At 40.5% G+C, this 23,428-nt stretch overlaps 1 long non-coding RNA gene across 1 annotated transcript in view; it reads right to left on the reverse strand.

Moving 5' to 3' along the window:
* The window catches only part of LOC113459133 (uncharacterized), a 117,558-nt gene extending 103,719 nt beyond the window's left edge, over nt 1-13,839 (reverse strand). Inside the window, exon 1 of the long non-coding RNA XR_003380032.2 lies at nt 12,949-13,839. This is a non-coding gene — a long non-coding RNA (uncharacterized LOC113459133). The remainder of the gene's footprint in view (nt 1-12,948) is intronic.
* Nucleotides 13,840-23,428: the final 9,589 nt, after the last annotated feature.

The following is a 23,428-nucleotide window of genomic DNA, read 5'->3' on the forward strand; positions in this document are numbered from 1 at the left end:
TGATTCCCACCTACAAAACACTGAAAACTAGTGCTAAATTAGTGAAACAACCCAGAAGTTAATGAAGTGAGTGCTAACATAGCCATTTTCTGGTGACTGTGTTTTTTCCCCTGATCTTTTTAACTGTACCTGCAAAAATAACCATAGGGAGAAGGACCTTGTTATACTTCAAGGCCTGAAAAAACTTTAGAATAGACCAACTTCTCCACTGGGAAATCAGAAAAGCATGCAAATTGGAAATCTCAATGGTAAGAGAAGGTTTACTCAGAACAGCACAGAGGGTATTCCCTAAGCAAAAGCTTCTGACTTTCAGGAGCTGTCATTATGCCTGGTCAGGCTGTGAACAAAGGAAACTGCTAATCCCAGGTATTAGCAACACACAGAATGCTTATACCTAACTACATAACACAGCTAATAATGCTATGCTCTGTTTAGGACCACAAAGGCAAGGTTACCAAAAAAGCCTAGAGCTGAACAGCCCCCAAACTGTAAGGCAAAAAACTCGCATTTGAAGACTCATTCCTCAGTCTAATAAAATGAAAGTGAAAAACTCCAGGTCCAGATAGCTCAGATCTGATATAGGTTTAATGAAGACTGGAATTTAACATCTCTGACATATGGTTAATTTAACAAAATCAGAGGTGAAACATGCATATCTGGGAATCTACCCAAAGGAGTCACTGCATGAAATTACTCTGCCCTATGTCAAAAGCCAAAAAAGACAAACTCCTGATCATGAAAAGGTCCAGATAAGAAACAAATCTTTCTTGGCTGCTTCTGGAGTCATTTATGTACATAAAGCTGGTCAAATACACTGCTGAATTATAACCATATCTTGTAAAAGATAAAAAATAAAAAAGAAATTCCTCAGCTGTGCGAAAATGAGCTACTGCTTGGGCTAACAAATGAACATTTATATGTGCAGCAATAACTTCTGATTTATGTTGTTGTCAAGTTCTCTTTAATTCAGGAGAATCTGATAATCTCATCAGATCTTGCTGCTGTGGCAACAATCCTTAGACACTAATCTATACAACATCTGCTACTGGGGGAAAAATAGTGGTCACACCATCCCTAAAAGATGCAGTTGATATATTCCCTACCAAATCTGATCTCAAGAAGTCTAAATTTTAAAGAGGAGCTGTTTTGTGTTTCAATTAAGAAACAATTTGAGTCAAACAATCAATACACTTGCTCCTGAGGAATTACATTCTCAGCACATACTTTTTAATGTATCCACAAATTGCATTTTGTGCTCCTTGCTAAGCTGTTGTGTGCATGTAGAAGGCAGCTGTGTGCCCATGCCTTGTGGGACACCACGAGCACCATCTCCACCACACTTAGGAGCACTGCACACGGGCAAGTGTCCCTACAAAACATCTTAATGCTTATATACTAGTGTTTCATCCTGATCTCTTTTCCTCTCCTATTTACCCATACTGAGGGCATAATAGTCCTTACATTATTGCTTTAAAGTAGATAATAAATGGATCCGTTTGGGATTCCCCACAGGTTCTCTTCTTGTACCTGAGCCCTTAGGAGCAGCAAATACCCTTTCAAACCTCCATAAAAGAATAGAATGGTACAAGAGTGAGAGCAGGGATAGTTTTGAAGGACAACAAAACACATCTTTTACTTGGGCATCAAGCACATTACAACACAATTTACATTTAGGACCCTCTCTTTAATGGCTCTGTGAGTAAACAAACTGCAGCCAAATACAATTTAAAAGTTGCATCAGCCTCTTGAAAGTCTGTCTAAAAAAGTTTTGTTAATTTATATAGCCTACATCAGAGCATTTAAAATGCAAGAAGCATATGACTCTAGACAGAAGTATACAATGGCTTAATTCAACACAAAGCAGAGCAGGTAGTTGTCATTCTTGTAGTTGCAAGAACAATTAACCTTATAGGACGATGACATTAAACTAGTAATAAAGCTGCTTCAACATCAAGTTCCCATATTAGACTTCAGTAAAGTTTTATTTTCTGAAGTTACTTTTTATTTAACCATGCTGCATTTCTGGAGATAGGAGCAACAGTTAAACTAGGCAACTTAACCTGTTTTTTAAATGACCAAGTAAAATCAAAGTAGTTTCATTAAAAAGAATTATTGTTCTGAAGTTGTGATCTTTGACATGTGTTGTTCACCTTGCTCCTCCTGAGATAAACTCTTACAATCTTTTTGTGGGTATTTTTAATACAACATTAACACCAATGCAGAGCAGACTCCTCCTCAGCTGTCCATGACTTGCCAGAGAGCACAGACTTCACTGAAACTTTCAGAGTCTGCTCACAAGTGACAAAAGTCAAATTTCAAATCTTCAAGCCCTTCAAATTTCCCAACCGCTCAGAATAGTTTTGCATGTCCTAAGCATTAAGGACTTCTGGTTTTCATTTCCTTGTGACTTTCTTATCTTGTACATTTACTGGGACACGTTGAGCTGTCATCAACAAAATGAGATAAGAGCCTTATGGCATTACTGGTACCTAGAGCATCCCTCTCAGGTGACAGGGCATTGTGCTGAAGTTAGTTAAATTAGGCCATGAAAAGGCACTTAGGAGGACATATTTTGCCCTGTTAAATCTATGCAGATTCATAAATGTTTTTTACCTGAGAGGACCCTGAGACTAAACGGGAGTTTATGCAATTCTCCTTTTGATTCTGCCCACACCTCATTATAGAGAAATGAGTAGGGCATTGATAGAGAGACATGCTGCTTTTGAATGATGACTTCAGGGATCTTTGTCTCTTCCCCACGCCCTCTGTTCATTGCAACATTGTCAAGCTTAATTTAATCCACTTTAAAACTATAGGAACAACTGTCTTTGTTGTAAAGCACAACAAGGGTGCCCCTTTCAAGGACCACACCAGGCTCATAGCTCAATCTTCAATGGGAGATCAAAAGATATGTGCTGAAAACAAACCAGAACAAACCTTTTCATTCTGAGCGGCCACATAAAATTACAAGTGGTTTTGGTTAACAAATTATTGACTTGCCTGGAAATAAATATACAGCAAATACAAATTAATACTACTGTTTGGTCAAATAATAGACCCTATTAAGAATATTTATCCTGACTCCACATGAATTTCCTCTTCCATAAAGAATCTATATGCACTACACTAAAAATAATCAGGGCTACTCTGGTCAACAATATTAAGCTGTTCAACAATAATAAGATGTAAAGCACAAAGAGCATTTTCCCTGCATGACTTGTATTTTAAGAACTGTATTTTTCTGGCTGTGAAGGCTGAATCTCTTTGGATAGTTCAGAGAGATAACACACTGCATTCTACAGTCATAAATATTTGGTAAACAGAAGATAAAAGAAAATGGCTTTAGGAGAAAGAACCCATCACTCTTTTGCAATATAGCTGTGGAAGTCACTCACAGCAAATAATCCAACAGAGAAAACGGAAGCTCTAATTTCATGTTACCTAATCCATGTGATACTTTCAGACAGGCAGACCTGCTGTGGACATTGTACAGCCTAACAAACTTTTGCTTTGATGCAACTTTACTTTGTGCCAGCCTTTTTCCAGCACCAGGGCTTCACAAATAAACACATTGGTTACCAGCTGAGCAAACACCTACATACACACAAAGAGAAGAAAAGCAGTCCTGATCCAGACAGAAAGTTTTTAGAATTTGGCCACTAAATTTGCAACTCACAGTCAGAGTCCAGCACTGAAATTTCCTGTGCAGTGCAAACAGCTTCCCTGAGGGAGGCATATCAAGGGCATGGGATATTTACCATCAGTCAATAGCACGCTCTTAAAAGGGAGATACAAATGAAATCACTCAAAATTTAAGTTACCAACTAAAAACTGTCCTAATTCTTCTCCATCATCCTTATCCTCAAGGTTTTACAACAACCTGAAGCACTAAAACATCTGCATGCAATGCTCCTGTATTGCCTCTTCCATGATCCTTTGATGCTTACTAGCTGCTGAGTTCACCACAGGGTACTTCATCTACTTTCCCCCAGATATCATGTGGAAGTTAAGGACTCAACTTTCTAATTACTTGGGGTTTAAGGTCATTTGGGGTTTGTGTTTTATTTACAGCAACTGCCTGTCCTTTTCTAACTGGTCATCTAATACAAGTGTCATGAAAGGTACTATGCAGAGTTATGACTGTGTTTTGAAGAGATTACCTAAAAAGTGGGCTTTGCTTCGGACATTCATTGCTCTACTACCTGCAAGCTTGATTAGAAGATAATGCAGTAGGAAAAGCTTCAATCACAAAAAATGAAGTATACAAGCACACCATTTTGTTTTCACAATGGATATACCTCTCTCAGAACATGTATTTCATCACCATATGGAAGCAAACAAGCACAAGCACCAAGGGACATCAGATTTTGTCAATTGTAAGCTAGACAAAGATGCACAGAGAACACTCTTGTACAAAAGCAAACAAATAAGCAAAGGGCAAAGACCACAGATTTCAATAACAAAGTTAATGTGATTTTATGTGTCCTCTCTATGAACTCTGGGCAGTGGTGGGCGTGCCTGTGTGTGTCTTCCAGAGCACAGGATGCATCAGTCAGAGAAGGTCACAGGCCCAAATACTGACAGCCACACAGCATGGGAAGCACACAGCCAAGACTGACACTCTTCCTCAGGCATAAAAGACCCAGAAGTCTCAGTACTAACAACCACTGGGGTCCTATGAAAATGAAATTGTCCAGCGTAGGCACAGCCTGGAAAACAAATCAAGTATTTACATCTCTGTTCAGAACAGCAGCCAGAAATGTCTTTCTTTATAAAGTGTGCATTACATGACTTTCAAATGTCATAGTTCTCTTTTCAGAGAAAAACCTGAACTAATCAAATCTTCATTCCTGTTTGTTCTTCAACACAGATTTCATTCCATTAGTTGACCAAGGCTTCTTGATGTTTAATATTAATTAAATCTTCCACTCTTTATCTACCTGTTGCACCAGAGTTTTCAACAGATCTTCCTCAGGGCCTCACAAAGGCCAGAATCCACCTCTGAACAGAAGCTATACATCTTATGAAAAGGGAGAGGTTATTCTTTGTACATGCCATATCTGAACTGCAGCCTCTGGATATGGTCACAAGGCTCACCTGCTCCCTTTAAGTCACAATCTTGTTAAAAACACAAAACAGGAAATGGCTGAAATGTGTTGTAATAATATGACAGCTCCTGTTTCATAGGAAGAAAAGGGATGCATTCAACTCATATGAATTCCTATTGAATCGTTAAATGAAGACCTGCTCTCAGGGAGTCAGGAGGTCTCAGCTCATCCAAAAGCTGTGCCTTCCTCTTCCTCACTAGCAAGTATCAGTGAGCTCTTTTCTCTCAGGTCTGTAAATCACTATTATGCTATTACTCACACCAGCTTAGGTCCTCTTTTTACACCTGGTGAAGCAGCAGACCCTTACAGGTCACATTTAGCACTTCTCTAGCCTTGATTAATGCAACTGGGTGCTGCCTGCCTGTAAAACACTTTCAGACCCAAGGCTTCCACTTCTTTTCCTATTTAAGAGATGCTGATGCACACACTTTTGTGCTCCTAAATTGCCTGCAGTCACCAGCAACTCAGCTCTCCTGTGTAACTCTGCACAGAGGGCAGCAGGCAGTGAGTGCTCCAGCAGTCAGAGCTATATGGGGTACCTGTGAGCTCCTTCTCAACACCCAATCTGCTTCTCAGCTAACTCTGAGTGCTGCTGTCCACAACAGGTTCCACACCTACCCCACATGCTCTGGGAAAAGGCATAAAGATGTAGGCACCATTTTACTGAGAAACAGGAAAATAGAGCCTTGCTTGTGGGCTTGCACACAGTTTTCACCCCCAGGAGAAACAAGGATGTAACTAATCTAAGGCTTTGCAAACTTTTGCTGAAAGGCAGGAAGCTGCTTGGTTCAAAACATGGACAACCTCAATTGTCCCTGTGCACAGAGAAGGAGGTCGGGTAATACCACTTTTCTATCAGCAAATGCAAAAGGAGACACTTCAGGGGAATTGCTCCCAGACCCCTTCATGCCCACAGCATACAGCTAAGCACATGAAATTGCATCTTTACTTGAATGTGGATTCCAGGCTTCTGCTTTCAATATTTCTAGACTGGGTGTAAGCCACTGCTGATCATTTTTTCTCGGGGCTTGTCTCCTGATCTGCTCCATACAAGTCTTTCACATGGCAGCTGAGCTCTTTCAGCTCCAGATATACCCTTGGATATGTTTAGCTGGTGGGGGCTCTAAATCATTCCCAGATGTCAGCAAAGATAATAAGTGCTCAAAACAGAGGTTTGTCTTTGTGTCCACATGGCTGACTCTTTTCTGGCCAGAGACCACCAGATTGCTTTAGTAGTATAAGTATTTTATAGTTGGAGTGCCATAATACTGGCTTTGCTTCCCTCTACACAGGCTTCAATAATACCACGGAGTAGAAATGCAAATCAATTTATTCTGTATTCATCAGAGATCAGTGCCTCAGGACAGGCACTAGGAGTTCTGTTAGGGGAAGGGCAGACATGAAATAGCAGGACAGAAGACGAATTCTTGACAATGCATCAAGATAAATCTAGTCTTTACACCAGGCTTGTGTGCTGTCTGCCTCTGAGGCATAACATTTCCAGTTGAGATTTATTTGGAAATCATACTCTATGGTTACAGATCTCACATTTCTACATAAGAAATGTGAGATATGGTCTTAAATATTGCTTTAACTGGTGCATAATATTGCTTTTTCTGGTCTTAAATATTGCTTTAACTAGTGGTGGTAGTCCTTTTTTGATCTTAAATTCATAGCTAAGAGTTAAAAAGTGAGTGAAAGGCCACTTCTGAAGAACAGAACTCAGTGTTCTTATGCAAAGTAGTTTTCTGGCTCTCACTAATGCACCCTTCAGCCTTAGAAAATTAAGCTGATGGGCTCTCCCCCTTCTTCAGAAAAGTTAGACAGAGATATCATCCAGAGTCTGCAAAAAGCAGCTTCAAAGAAATCTGCTCTGCCAAATAATAGAAAAAAAGTGATGCTGACTGATGGATGAGAATCAGTTAAACTGATTTCTGGGACACATTATGCATTAATAAATCTGAGACTCTGTTCATTGAAAGAAGTGTAGGAGGCAACATTAAAAACTTTTCAGGGAATACGGGAAAAAATTAAACATATTTCAAAAGAACCTACAGGACTATTAGTACTAAGATCTTTTTATGAACACTAATTCTCAGCACTTACAAGAAAGCAGACATCTCCACAGGAACTCCTGCAAGTTATTTTTTGTTTTAGAAGACACTGCTGCTTTTCATTGCCCTTAACAACCCCGTGGTATTGCCGAAGTTCCCTGTGCCGCCCACAGCAATGGTATAAAGTGCCAACACTGCTCATCAATTATAACTACCAAAAAAATTAGTGCTCCTGTTTAGAAAGAACAGAGTTCCAAGGACTGAGAGAATGTCTGCACTGCAAGTGAACACACAAGCCTCAGTCTAGCGGTCCAGAGAGGTGCACACCTCAATGTGAGCAAAAAGAGGTCTGGAGGTCTGAGGACTCAGCCGTGCAGATCACATCAATGCTCTCTCTGCCCTCTCAAGTGGCTGGATGGACAAATAAAGTTTAACAAGTCAGGGAGGAAAAAAAGCCTCTTCATGTCAGAAAACCAATCCCTTGCCTGTCTCAGGTCTCCTACACGGAGATGAGCTTAACCAGGTTGTTCTTCCTCAGTATCTTTACAGAGGTAGCATTCTAGGAAAAGACTCACATATGTAAAAACACAACACTCTTTGGGCTTTTCTGCACTCAGGCAAAAATTATTTATGCAGCAGCAATGTCTTTTATGCTTCCCCTTCAAACAACAAAAAAAGATATGTTACTTCAGACTCATTTACAGAGTGACCCTGCTGCTACTAACACACTAAAGGCACTGTTAGAGGTTAGAATGCAAAATGATTAAGACAGCCAGAGAGCAGATATATGCTGGGGAAGCAATGTTTCAGTTGATAATACAAGCCTGAGCTGAAGCCTGTGAACACAGAACATGCTGTTCTGTCAATAAACCCCTACCCTCCTCTCCTTCTCTGCTCTAGCTCAATTACAGACTGGCAGAATGGATGTTTCAAGGTGGAGCTGGCCTATACATCACTAAGTTCAAGCAGTCAAGCTTAGGTTCAGCCACAAAAACCTCCATGTTTTCAGTAAATTGGAACAAGCTGAAGACAGAAAGCGTCCTGCATTTTCTGTCATTGCAATGTAGCTGAGTGACAAAGAAATCCTCATTTAGGCAGCTCCAGATGCCAGGCTACTTGCAGCAGTGGACAGGTTACTCCACAAAGAAATACAAACTCATTAAAACTACCTCTGTTTCAAAAAACATCACTATGCATTTTAACAGAGCTGGTTTTGTTGTACATTCATCCTATAGCCCATAGAAGATGCATTTCCTAGGAATGTAGACATTAGGCAGCATTTTTGAGATGAAGGGCATGCTCTTCTACAGCTATATACTCACATAAAAACACAATCTGGGACAACTAAACAGGAAATTAAGAAATAACTTGTAGGCTTTATAAATAATTTAAAAGAGAATGTTCCAAAATTTAGATGTGTCATAAAAGCTAACTTTAAAAGGTGAAGAAATTATTTCAATTAAACAGAACAAATGTCAGCAAGGAATGTCTAAGCATTTTAATTAATTCATCTGTAATACTATGGTGTATGCTGAGGCACAGAGCCAGTGGGGGCATATACATGCAGACAAGTTATTTCTGAATATAATTGGAAGTCTATAAGAAACACCCACTCAGACTGGGGAAAAGTTTCCTGAAATGAAATCTGTAAGAGCTCCAGAAATTTCTCTGATACCAAAGCCGGATTGCAGGACTATGCAAAAAGCAAAGCAGAAAATGGGTCTAAAACCAGGGAATCAGTTTGATCCAAGCAACTGAAAAAATTTCCTTTAACTTGATTCCTAATATATATAAAGGATTTTTGCATGAGAGCAGTTCTACTGGCTTAAATGTCAGCACTTCACACCATGCATACAAGAAAAAAATTTAAGCTTCTTTCCTGTAAAAGGACATATCAGAAAAGTTCCTTGTCAGCTGAAAGATGTTTCCTTCTACCAAAAAAAATTAAGAGGGGAAATGTCGTGGGGTGACAGCCTTTATCCCAATATCGTGTGTTATGTCTGGCAGCTGTGCCTTTCCCCCCCCCCCCCCCCCCGGCAGTCTGGCTGTGGCGGGATGGGGAAGAGAGGAGGAGGGGGGGGGGGGGTGTGACCAGGCACTTTTTGGCTTTTGGCTTTGGCTGCTTGGCTTTTGCTAGCTGCTGCTTGCTTGCTTGCTTGCTTGCTTGCTTTTTGCTTTTGCGCTGTTTTTTTTTTCCTTTTTCTTTTGTTCTCTCTCTCTCTCTTTCTTACCCTCCCCTGAAGATACTGGACCGGCTCCGGATCCTGACCTGCAAGCTCCAGGACACCCGAAGCCTGCTAGAGAAGATTCGGCGCCCTCCACAACACAGTCTGGTCCCTTTTTCTTTCCTTGTGTTGGGGAGTGTTCTTTTGTTACTTGTAAATAAATAGGTTTTGTTTTCCACTTTGCTCCTCCGAGGAATTCCTTCCCGAACCCGGTGTTGGGGGAGGGGTGGTTGGAGGTTTGTTTTGTTCTGGGGGGCTCCCTCTTGGAGATTTCCCCTAATTTGTCCTAAACCAGGACAATAAATTCCTAAACCAGGACAGGAAAGTACACACACAACAAGCACAATGGGTAAACAGAGCTGATACTTAAATAATTTTCCCTTAAGAAAATGTGGCTGTAAAAAGATTATATAGCAATAAGTTTTAAATTAAAAAAAAAAACTCTGCTAACAGAATAGAACTGATCACCCACTGATTTTTTCATCTCTCTTAAAGACATTTCTTATTCCATCTCTTTCAAAGAATCTGATTCTGTCAATCTTAGCTTATGTTGTAGCATTGAGCTTATATTGTTATATTTGGCAAATAGTAAACACGTCACATCGTTGGTAATAAAACAACTAGAAATTGTACCCAGGGCACTCCAACTCTTTGAATCCAAAGAATCCAAACTGGGCTACATCCAGTGTATGTTATCAGTAGGATGTACTGCACTCTGTTTTATTGATTGTCATCCACAATACATTGTATGTTTGGCTAATTATTTTCTCCACAGTAAAAACATGCCCACAAATTCCAGCGGTTAGCAGTACCAGAGATGCAGCTCAAATAATGAGCTGTCATCTAGAGACATAACACTGAATTTTCCCAGCCACTACTTCTCCTTGTACAGAGCCATACAGCTCTTCCACAGCCTGTGCTCAGTCCTTTGATGGATTACTGAGGTCCTGCTCCTTAGCCCTCTGCTTCACTGACAGGTTCTCTAAAGAATTCCATTACCTCAGCTGCACATCTGTAGCAATATGATTTCGTATTTTTGAAAACTTCAATTATAATCTACAATCAAAGCCTTAATGAGCTCATGGTTGAGCTGTGGAAAGCCTTACCATGGAGGGTTTAGGTCAGGATTAACAGAAAGGATGATCTAAGCGTACACAGTAACCATTTAAAAGCGCTAAAGATGTAATCCCATCTGATGATGTGAAGTGAACCAGCAGCACTTCAGAACTGGCTTTCAGGTAACTTTGTATTCTTCCCTGAACTCCTGGAGAGGAGATTGTGAGATGGACCATGCATGTAGAATTTTACGCCATTCCTGAACTCCTGGGAGCATTGAAATTGATTTTGAGTTAGGACAATCAAAATGACAACAAAAGTTTCTAAGCTCAAAGCACTTAGGGAAGAACATTTAGCATGATCATTAAACATTTCCCAATATTTTGTCAAACCAAAATTAGGGTTTTCAGAACATGAAGTCTGACACTTTTATTCCACTAAGCATGAGAATTAGACTGGACCATGAAGATATATTTCTACAGACCTGCCTTCTGCTGTCCCCAGAGAGAGGCTTTTGCCTGACTACCCACTGTTAAACTGCCTTGCCAGGCTCCTAAGAAAGCTCCATTGTCATCCTCTGTCCTTCAAACACAGCAGGAGAAATGTCTGCAAATAACAGCTTTCTATTAAATCCTTTTGGCAAGTGAGCAATCTAGGCAGGTGCTCTGCCCCTCCAACACCCCCTGTCATGAAGGCAGAGGGAAGGTTCCTCCTAGGAGACTGTGTGGTGAAAGATAACTCAAAGTCCCAGAAACATTCTCTAGGCAAGATCAGGCTTGTGGGAGATTTCACATGGGACAACTGGAATACCAAAGTCTTGTAGGAGTAAGAAAACTGAACTTTGAAAACTGAACTTCGAACAGAGAGCAGACAACAGATATGGCAAATGAGGAATGGCAGAAGCTTTTAGGAAAGAAGCACAAACAAAGTGAGCAAAACACTGTGCAGTTGTGCAGCAGTTTGTAAGAAATTACAACTTCTGACAAAGAATGCAAGCCACACAGACAAGGAATCATTATGGATCTGGCAGGCTACGAACAAAACCACCTAAGAATCAAGTGGTGAAAGTGTCAGTCAAATCCTTGAAAAAACCTAGAAGATGATTTTATCATTGCATGCATAGAAGAATAAAGTCTGATACTTAAAGAAGCCATTCAACAATAACAGACAAGTCCAAAGAATAAGGAAAGCAAGCCACATCAAAAACTTGGAAAACACATACTCTGCTAAGTCAGAGCTGTCTTAAATACTTTTATATGGTCTATAGACAAAAACGGCAAAATAGCTATTAAAATCTACTAAACAGCATGATTACACAAGGCATGAGAGAATGTCACATTTAGTAACACAAATTCTAATTCAATAATAGCCTTTTAAATTGTGTTAACTCAAATTAATAAAATTTGAAGTGATCAGAATGCAGAAGGGAAGAGTGCCTCATGACACCTCAGTCAGCTTTCCACCAAACTAAAGTATTTGCTGAAGGAAGACAGAAGCTGTATCTGGACAATAAAACTTTCCACAACAAGGTGAAGTACTGAAGCAGAGAAAAGCCAGTTTATCATCCCAGGCACTGGAAATGAGGGCAACCTATTTGACAGAGCCTGGAAAGACACAGCTCAAGTGGAAGTTCAGAGATCAAAAAGCCACATTCAACTCCTGTTGGAGGAGCAGAAGGATTCCTCGCCGCAGTATACCAGCAGAGAAAACATATTATCTGAAAATAACACTGCAGCTAGCCTTCTTAAAAGAAAAAAATTATTTTGATAATCATGGAAAAGCACAGGTTGGAAGAGACATCTGCAGATCATCTAGGCCCATCCATTGCTCAAAATTAGACCAGGTTTCTCAGAGCCTCCACCCATGAAGATTTGAAAGTCTTGGGCTAGTTCCTGTGCTTGGGCACCCTTTGTTGTGAAGAATTCACCCTTAATCCCATAAGAACTACCAATGCAGTTTTTTCTGCCCACTGCCTCTTTTTCTTTGTGCAACTGAGAAAACCCCGTTTTCCCTAGAGCCCCCATTAGGAGACAAAGGCTGCAAACAGATCCCTGGCTCCCCGCCTTGGCCACCTCCTCATGGCTAAACCAACCCATGTCTCTCAGTCTCCCCATGATGTCTCATGGTCCATCATCTCATTTATATCCCTCACTCCAGTCTGTCTCCTTCACTGTAGGAATGGGGAGCACCAACACTAGACACTACTAATACCCCTTCATACAGGTAACTGTGCTCAACATCACAGAGTCACAAAACCAAAAAAAAAGTGCTAAATAGTTTTAAGAATACAGTGTGTGAGGAAAGAAAGAATAAATGTAAAATAAATCACACCTTTTCCTATCTACCATGGATTTAAACTTTAACAAGACAGGAAAAAACAAACATAAAGGACTTTGCTAAGTTCAGTGACACTGTTCTAATTATACTGGATTACCTTGGAGCAAAGAAGTTTTTCCATATCATGCCTTTAAAGGATTTAAAGAAAAGAAGAAAGCCACAAATTACCTTAAGAACTGAATCACTCTGAAGATTAATGGTATTTAGCCAGAAAAGACTTCAAAGACACAAAGCATCCTTCCAAAATCCAATTCACCCAGCTGCCCAGGAACAAGCAGGTTGGTTCTGCTGAAAAACTGGCAAGGAGGATATGGATTTCCTTGTTTATGGCAGTCAAACAGGAAGCTGAAGCCAGCAGATTTCCACAGCAATCCTGTAGGGCAGACTTAACTGGAGGAAAGAAATGAACTGGTACCTTAGCTGCATAAGGAAAAGGGTGCTTTACAGGCAAATTTGAATTCTCTTGAGCTCAAACCTCTTCCCCAATATCCTGCGGCAGGCCAAGGAGATTTTTTTTTTCTTTGCCAAGCACCAGAAAACTCATCTTCCTCTGAGGCCCCAGGGGACAGCTGCTGAGCCAGCCCTTGCAGCTGGTTGCTCTGGATCTTCTGGGGGATCAGCTCAGGATGCTAGGTCTCACAAAAGCAGTTCAGCTCCCTTTTTTAAGGATGAGAAACTGATGGGAGCAGCACCAAGCTTTGGTAGTTGTTGGTTACCTTGACACCACCCATAACACAAGCCAAGTAAAAAGCAAAGAAATAATTGACTTACTGAAATCTAAAAAACAACCGCCCCGTTTCTAATGTCGTGAAGGACAAGTGAACAGAAATAGAACTGTGATTTTTCTCTTTATTCTCTCAGCCTAGAGCCAGATAGAAGGGGTTTCTTGCTGTTTGTTACTTTTAGATGAGACAACTGTGTGGTGAAGGCCCTGCTCTCTGAAAAAGCCTTCAATAGTCACATTTTCCTCACAGCAGGAAATATAGGCTAAGGAAAATGTTTGCCATAAACCCCACCCCTCCTCTAGCCTTCAGCTAGATTCAAATCTTCGTTCCTTTCTCACCCTTTAGGACTGTGGTGTTCAGCTTTGCTAAGGATGCAAATTCAGTAGGTTTGTACCACCCTTCTAATGACTGTCCTCGTTTCTTTGGAAATGTTTAAAGTACAGATTGATGACATCCCTGCAAGAAAGCTATGGGGGAAAAAAAAAGAAAGAAAGATAATATTATTTTCACAGGCAGATTATAGACTGAAGAAGTAAGGACTGAATTAAAAGTTCCTCTGGCTTCTTAAATCTGTTTCACAGCCCACACCAAATATCCTGCTGCTCTGAGCCAGCCAAAAGATAAATTGAGGGAGGGGAAAAAAAAAAAGATACAGTATAATCACTAAACAGAAGAAAACTGTAAATACAGCCACATAATGCCCCTCCAACATTGTAGTTTCATGCAGATAAATTCATTTCCTTTGCACAGTAGAGCTCAATAACAGTACCTTGAAATAAATACTGCAAACATATGCCACCACAGGAATTAAACCAGTAGATTAGAAACAGAAAGGATTATTTATGTAAAAGAGCTACATTGTTTATTGTTATTTAGTTTGTACAGCAGGTTCTTGAAGGCCTCCAAGAAATTATAAACTCTGCACATTTAAGTGTTGCTCATTTCTTATACCACAGAAAGGCAGCCACCCTATGACTGCTTTGTTGCCTCCCCTGCTGATTTTTTCTGTTATTTTTGCACTGTGTGGCATTTTCCCAAAAGTTATGGATTAAATTTTCAACTTAGATGAATAAAAGTTCCTGTTCTTCACAGAGTAATAAAACTCTTGAAAACAAAAATGCTTTTAGAATAAAAGCAAAGAACAAAGGCAGGAGACCCAGTAGACCACGCGCTCCATCTGCAGGAGCACGGTGGCATAATGGCATCTGGCCACTTCCTCTTCAGATGTTCCACCAAGGACCATGAAGTATCAAGAACTGGCTTATAGTCTTTATACAAGCAGGAAAAACCAGAAAAAGTTCAAATAACATCAAGTGTTTTCTCACAGAACATAAAATGTTCAAAATCAGTTGCATGGGATGCATTTGATAAAAGGGCTAATTCAGAAGAGTCTCTAAAGGAATTTTACAGGGATGGAAAACAAAACCATAAAAAAGAAAAACCCACAGACACACACCTCCACACAAACAAAAAACAAAAGCACACACACAAGACACAAATGTTTCTCATTAACAGGGCTAAGGATTTTCAATGCTGTAAAGAATGCTGTCTTAATATGATCTTGGTTATAATTCAGTCATCTCATACTCGGACATTACAGAAATGCTGTTTTGACAAAAAAAAAGTTCTAACTTCATGCAGGACACAAGATTAGAGATGGCAATATTAGGCCTCTAGAGAGCTTCTTCTAAAGTTGCAAAATTCAGTAAAAAATGGTACAGATCTTCCTTTTTGATAGGCACAAGGATTATCTTCCATCCTAAGAAAAATCTATAAAGTGATATTCTGTGAGACTACCTTGAATTGGTATTTCAAAGGGTTTCTTTGAAAAGAATGATTTATAGATCACAAAGACCAATGGGTCTTTTATCAAAGAAAATGGATTCCTTTTCTGAACCACAAAGAAAAGATTGATGATATCCTAGACCACAACCCCATTTGTGAGAGATGCATAGTGCCAAGAGACAACAGTTACAAGCCAGTTAATGCTTTACAATACCACAAATAACTCACATACTAATTACAGCCAAAGTGCTCGTGGAGTTTTGTGGAGCTTAGAAAGCAAAATTATAGCAGAGGGAAATTCACAAGGTAATTTATGTTGTCCCCCACAGAACATATTAGGAATGACAAGGAGGGTTTTTAAGTAATAAGTGCACACAACAAAATAGCAAAATTGATATAAATGTGTCTGTGTGCTGTCTTGTTTTCTTCCCAGGACTAAGAAGATTCATATATACAAAAGTCTGCTCCATGTATGAATGTTAAGATACTTCCAACATGGTCATGCCCCTTCCTCAGCTCAGTGAAATTCCTACCAACTCCCTAAAGCACAGCCTACATGGACAGGCTTTAAAAATTATTATCCAGCCAGGACAAAAATGTGAAAATTTTAAAATTTTATTACCTCCAGAGTTTGGAAGTTTGGTGTTGTTTTTTTGTTTTATTTTTTTTTCTTTTGGGGGGGGCTCAGAACAACCCTTTCTTTTGAAACTGAGTTCATTATTACCGATTTATAATTGAAGGTTAAGCTTAGCAAGAAAAAAAGCAGTTACACATTATACTAAAAAAATGCAACCCAACACTACACAGGCTTTCTGTTAGGTAAATCAGCTAGACTTTGCAATAATGATAAAATTAAGAGCAAATATTTTTCCAGTGTGCTTTAGATTCCCAGAAGATTCAAGGACAACGTTACCTATCATTAGTTTTACCACTGCTGCTCCTCTAGTGCTGTGCTACTCTCATTGTGCAGGACATAGAGACACAAGTGATTCTGCTTCTCTACTCTTTCCTTTTTTCTTTTTGCTCTTATTCTTGTTGTCATCTCTACGCTTTGTTCTTTTGGGTTAATGCAGCATGTCTCCAACACAGTCTTGGAAAATAACTATAATGTGATTTGGGTTTAGTGTCATTAAACCTGATTAGCAAGGAGTGCTCATGAAAATCCATAATTACCTCACAAAACAAGGCTTTTTTTTGCAAGGGAACGACAAAGATCTCCTGTTTAAGAGTTTGGGCTACATGGGAAAAGATATTGTCACTTTTTTCTTCACCTTGTAAATATCATAAAATACCAAGACCTGCTAAAAACATCCATCTTCTCTCAAAGCTGATTTCTAATATGAAACCAAATATACAGTCTTTATTTCAAGAAAATAAAATAAAAAGCCATAGAGAGCAAAATCCATCTTGATGGATGTGCTAGTGCTTTGGGTACAAGGCCAGACTTTGTGATTAAATCTATAATGATAAAAGAATTCCCAGCTGGATAATAACACAGTGTGGCTAGCACAAACATCACTGAACTGCTTGATCTCCCAAAACAGGGGTGTAGGAGATGGCATTGCCCAGTAGTGTGGATTAGGGACGCCCCACACAACCCCACCTCTGTGTGTATTTTTCTTTGCACTTTGGGGAACAGGGACAAGGGTGGTTGCCTTTTCTTTTTTCCTTTTTTGGGGGTAGGAGTGGGAAGGGGAGAATACTGCTCTATATTTTGTGAGCAAAAGCATAAAAAACTCTTGTCTAAGACATACAGCAGTATACATTCTTCCAAAGCCTCATTTTCATTTAACATTTAGTAGAGGACAATCTCTGCCTGTAGGTTTTTTGGTCTGTTTTCCGTTGCAAATTAAGCTGAGATCAGCCTTTGCATCAATTGCTGCTTGAAAACCTCAGCAAGAAGAAGGGAGAAAAAGAGCCTTTCTCCCCTGCAGCATCAGGAAACAGATCTAGGGCAGCTCTACTGTTGCACTCAGTGGGCAAGTATTCCCACAGACCTGTCCCTTGAGCTTTGCCAAGTCCAACAGCACTCTTGTTTAATTTTTCCAGTAATGCCATTCTCAGAAAATGACCTTGCCTGTAGCTGGCATTAGCAAAACCCAGCTTTTGTTTGCACTATTATTTTAAGAGGTCCCCAACCTCTGCAATTGCACTAAATTAGAGGGTTGCATGGTGACAACAGTGCCTGTTCTTGAGCTACAAATTACAGACTTCTTGCCACAAAGTTCTCCTCTCTGTCCAGAGCTCTTGGCCACAGGATAAACATTTCCCCATCTTCCACGCAGGGACAAAGCAGCAGTGCCTGTGCAATGGTTGCATGTTGGGCACATGCTGAACCCCACTCAGAAGCTTGATTAAGTGTCCTCTGCACCCAAATGACAGCTGAGTCTCCAGCCTGGAAAGCTCCCCTTGAAGTTCTCTAACAAGGAAAATGTGGGTGGAAACACATGTGATAAAAACAATATTTGAGGAACTCTTCGGCTCTAGGTGGTGAAGGCAAAAAACACTGACAATCTCAGTAGTGAAATGAGAAATGCAAGTGGACCAAAGTCACCTTCACAGAAGAAACAAGAAGTAAACTCTGGATTGTTCATATTAGAAGCAGGTAAAACTCCACCTGCATGCTGGCCCCTTACATGCAGTTTGATCATGATATCTAAATTACAAGAAAAATAACAAGCTAACTTCAAAAGGTCTCAAGCTTACCTCACCTGCATATATTTATGGGTACGCTGAAGCATAACAAAAAAAACACCTCATTAAAACCCTGAGCTCTTTGCCTTCACTCCAGGTTTGATTAACCCAGTAAAGACCAAAATCTGCATATTACCATTTCATCCATTTTCCTCTTCAGCCCACCATATGAGACTTAAAAACTTGGAGTTGGGCTACAGTCCAGAATGATAGAAAGAATCCATGGGCATCATTGAGTACAGCTCCATGCAGGGCAACATACAAGTTAAGTTCTAAATCCAAGAGCATTCTCCCAATCCTTCCTGAACAGCAGCAAGCTTAGAGCCATAATCACTTCCCTAAGGAGCATTTTAAAGTACTTGATTACTCTCTCAGTGAAGAACTTTATCCTAATGTCCAACCTGAACTTCCCCTGACACAGCTTTAAGCCATTTGCTATTACTGGATACCAGAAAGAAGAGATCAGCACCTCCCTCCCTCTCTGCTCCCCATCATGAGTAAATTTTGGACAGCAACAGGGTCACCCCCTAGCCTCCTCTTTCCTAAGCTGAACAAATTTAGTAACCCCAGAACCTAAATCACACCTTCTAGTCCTTTCCCCATCTTTGTTGCCTGTCTTTAGACATAGTCTGATATTTTACATTCCTTCCTATACTATGGAGCCTAAAGCTGCACATAGTACTTCCAGGTGAGGCTGCATCAACATTCAGATATATCACTTATTTTGATCCTTTAGCTATACTGTGCTTAGCATATCACAGGATAGGGTTCAAGTGGTTCTTTGGGCCACCAAGACACACTATTGACTTATATGGAGCTTGTCATCAACCAAATCCCCAAGATCCCTGTCTGAAGGGCTTAATTCCAGCCCCTTCTTTCCTCATCTATAGGCACATATAGAATTTCTCTCTCCCAGGTGCAGAAATGGCCATTTGTCCTTGTTAAATTTCATGTACTTGGTGATTGCCCAGCTCTCCAATCTATCAAGATCTCTCTGTAAGGAATCTCTACCCTCAAGGGGATCAACAGCTTCTCCTAATTTAGTATTACCAGCATACTTACAGTGCACTGAAGCGTGAGAAAAAGGGCCCTAAAACGAAGCCCTGGGGAACACCATTACTGACTGGCTGCCAGCCAGATGCTATCCAATTTACTAAATTCCTTGGGCCCAACTATTCAGCCAGTTGTTCACCCAGCATATGGCATCTGGTTGTATGCTGGACATGATGTCCAGCAAGATAATGTGAGAGAGATAATCAAAGCCCTGCTAAAAACAGGAAAAATAAACAACATCCACTTCCTCTTTTTTTGTCTTTTATTAGAAGAATAACCTAGACGTAAAAAATATTAAATTAGCAAGGCATGGCTTTCCCCTCGTGAACATGTTGGGTTTGACCAATGACAGGATGGCCTTTCAAGTGGTGTTTTCATTAAGTCCCAGAATAAACTTCTCCATAATTTTCTCAGGCACCAAAGGGAAGTAGACAGACCTGTAATTGTCAGGGTTGTTTTTCTCACCCTTCTTGAAAACTGGAACAACATTTTCTGGTTTGCAGTCAACTAGGATATCTCTAGATTGCTTAGATTCTTGCCAAATATCAGAGAGGCCTCACAGTAGCATTGACCAACACTTCCAGTAATCTGGGATGAATCCCATTGGGCTCCATAGATTTATGGGCATTCATTTACAGCAACAAATCCTACACCAGTTTAAAGTCAGCTGGGAGCTTATTCCCTCAGCTGGAATCCTCTTTCCCAGGCCTCTCAGTGTACCAGGGCCCAACACTAGTGTTAAGGACCAAGGCAAAGAAGGCATTAAACATCCCTTGCTATATCTTCATCTATATTTGTGAGGAGACCAACTTAATCAAGTTACAGGCCAAGGTTTACTTTAGGGGTCCTTTTATTGTTAAAATAATTTGAAAAGTTTTTCATTATCCACCACACTACTGGCAAGCTTCAACTCCAGTTGAGCTCTGGCCATACAAATTTTCTGCCTGCATTAGTGAACAACATCTCTATAGTCCTACATAATCTGAACTTGCTTCCAAAATACATACACTGTCATTTTCTCCCAAAGATCCAGGAGATCCCTCTTCAGCCAAGCCAGGCTTCTGCCATTCTTTAATGTATGACACATTAGTATTGCCTGCCCCTGCACTCTTAAAGATGGTTCTTAAAATGTATCCAGCACCTCACTACCCTCAAAAGCAGGTTCTAACTAGTCCTTACTGACTAGTTTCTCAAGCAGCCTAAGCCTAATCAGCCTTTGGAAGCCTGCCCTTCCAAAATCCATGGTGGCAACTCTGATGAGAGTTCTTCTCATGTCAAAGCTTTTAAAATCAAGCATTTCATTATGACTGTGGCCAAGGCAGCCAGCAATTATCATTTCACCCATGAGACCATCTCCATTGACAAATGACAGGTTTAGGAGGATGCCTTTTCTAATCGGCTCCCTTGGAACTCATATCAAAAACTTATCCTCAACATGCTTTGGGAGTTTCCTGGACTTGTTCACATTTGTTTTACCACAGTTCCAGTTAAAAAGTCTCCCATAAGGATAAGGGTACCTGATCTACAAATATCCTTTAATTCCTTATAGAACAATACATTGGTGTCATCTTTGCTGTGTAACCTATAGACTCCCATTACAGCATCCAAGATGGATATTTCCCACGATCTAAACCTTCAAATTCTGCCAGCAACAGCAGCTTCAGAGGCAGGTATGGGTGAGCTGAATCTACCTGATGTCATTCCCTACAACTGGGAGGGTTAAAGGAAAATACCAGCTGTGCTCCTGATCACTTTACCAATCTCCCCATAGCCCTGAAATCTCTATTGATGTTCCTTGGACTTCGTAGTGTAACTTCATTGGTACACACATGAAAAAGCAGTAACAGATAATCTGAGGAACATACAACACTAGGAAGTTTCCTGGCAATGTCTTTAACTAGAATCCCAGAGGATACTTCACTGAAAGGTGAGTGTGGTTGGCAGAGAGGATCTTGTCCTCCCTTCACAAAGGAGCCACCTATGACAACATTTTTTCTTTGGGACGTGGTAATGAAGTGGGGGTTAGGCTGACCTGATCTCACTAACTTCTCTAGCATAGAATCACAGAATTGAGTAGGTTGGAAAAGACCTTTAAGATCATCAAGTGAAACTGTTAACCCAGTACTGCCAAGTACTGCACAAACCACATCCTTAAGCACCACTTCTACACATCTTTTAAATACCTCCAGGGATGGTGATTCAACCACTTCCCTGGGCAGCCTGTTCCAATGTTTGATAATCTTTTCTGTGAATTTTTTTCCTAATGTGTTATCTAAATCACCTCTGAGGTACAGCTTGAGGCCATTTCCCCTTGTTCTATTGCTGTTACTTGTCAGACAAGGTCAACCCTGACCTTGCTACAACCTCCTCTCAGGCAGCTGCAGAGAGCAATGTGCCCTCCCCAAGCCTCCTTTCCTCCAGGCAAAGCACCCCCACTCCCTCAGCCACTCTTCATTAGATTTGTGCTCCAGACCTCTCATCAGCATCATCCACCTCTTCATGTCCCCATCCTTCTGATTCTAGAGCTTGTTGTCTTTTGTATAAGGGCACTCAGGAAGGCAAGGTAGCGGTAGAAGAGGAACTTCTCCCACACCCCAAGCAGAGACTTGTATCCAATCCCTTGTGTCCCACCTTCTGCCTGGTGGGGAGAAGGTGTAGGATCCCTTTTGCCATGTGTTCTACCTATATCAGTATTTTTGTGCTCAAGAGATCTGAGCAGGCTTCCACCAGCAAATACTGAAGAGCCTCCATCTACTTTTCAGTAAAACCCACAGAAAGACTGCAGAATCCAAATCAGAATCTACTTCACAATATTAAACTGAGCTGATAGAAACATCCTTTACACTCACCATTTGCCCATCATCTAATTGCATTAAAAACAAATGAAACTCACCTAACTGGATTAATGATGAGCACAGACAAGGGACAGTCTCTCAATTTGGTAGCAATTGAAAGTTTAAAACAACCTTCAAGTGTCATCAGCAAAGGTAATTCAGAAATTCTCCCTCTTTCATGACACAATTCTGTCAATTAGCTGAAAACAGCAATTACCAGTCCTTTCCTTTATTATTTGTGAAGAACCAAAACTTTCCAAGGATGATTAATGGCTCCTTGGAAAACACAATGCTCAGTTCTGCTAAATTTGCACTTTTCTGTTGGTTTTTGGGTTGTGAAGGTTTTTTTGGGTTTTTTTTTTAACACAGCCTATGAAAAGAAAGTAGTAGGGGCTCCTGGGCGAAAGTGGAGACACAGGATATGTGTCAGGGAAGGAAAATGGCAAGGGAGGGTTTAAAGAGGAATACAGAGCCTTTCTCATTTAACTCACTGACCAGGGCAGAGATGTTCCCACACTTTCATTAATTAAACAGGAAAGTTAACATTGTTAGCAACATTAGGTACAAAACCTCATTTAAATTGTTCTGAAACAAAACAAGAAAAAAAGAAAATGCATTCAGAGGATGACCTTTGAGAATTCTGGCTTCATTAACATTTCAAACAGCACAGCACAAAATTAAGACAGGAAATAGACTTGCAATGCTATTTGACTGCAGAAATATATATCATTAACATGCCTATAATTAACAGGATAGCAATGTTTGTCCCATTGTCTCTGCTAATAATGGTGTAACATGCAAATGGAATTTCTCCTAACAAAATTGAAGGGGATATTTAAGTTTGTTCCACCTATCAAGCTTTCTGAGAAATGTCAAATGACCCCTTTTTGTCCTTTGAAATTAATTCCTCCATGCCTGGCCTTGCAGGCTCATACAAAACAATTGCAGAAGGCAAATACAGGCTGCTCTTAAAATTCAGAGTCCAGTCATCCTTTCCCATGTCACAGCAGCAAGCTAAGTGGGGAGCCAATAGGGACCCAGGCAGGTGCTACAGAAGTCAGTTCAGATGCCAGCACCACCCCTTCCATGCAACACCACAGTGTTAGCAGCCCCTTTCCTCTGACAGGGATCATTTTCCCTATGCTCATCAGCCCTGATGGCACAGCACTGCCCTTTACAGGGCCATATGCTGGGTTTTGGTTCTGAGCACTCACACAGAGGCCACATGTGTCAGCATTCTGGTGCTTTTCACCCAGAGGTATTCTGCAATCTGTTAGACCTCACTGCTGGAAAATATTGACTTGATGTCCAGTCTAGACTCAATTTCATTCTCTGTTCCCATGTTAGATCTTCTCAGATAATATCCATCCTTGTACTCCCAAGCTGTGGCATATGTAGGCTGGCTGCTCGGTCATCAAGTGGCTGGGTGTAGGACTCTTCATTTCTCTGATGTCAAACCAGCTTGAAAATCTGATAAAAGCCTGCCCTGTGTCCTAGAGATGTAAGACACACTAAGAAGTTCTTGACAAGGACCTGTCTATTCCCAAGGGAGAATGA

This window comes from Zonotrichia albicollis, chromosome 1 (genome assembly GCF_047830755.1).
Source record: "Zonotrichia albicollis isolate bZonAlb1 chromosome 1, bZonAlb1.hap1, whole genome shotgun sequence".
In the NCBI taxonomy this organism is placed as follows: Eukaryota; Metazoa; Chordata; class Aves; order Passeriformes; family Passerellidae; genus Zonotrichia; species Zonotrichia albicollis.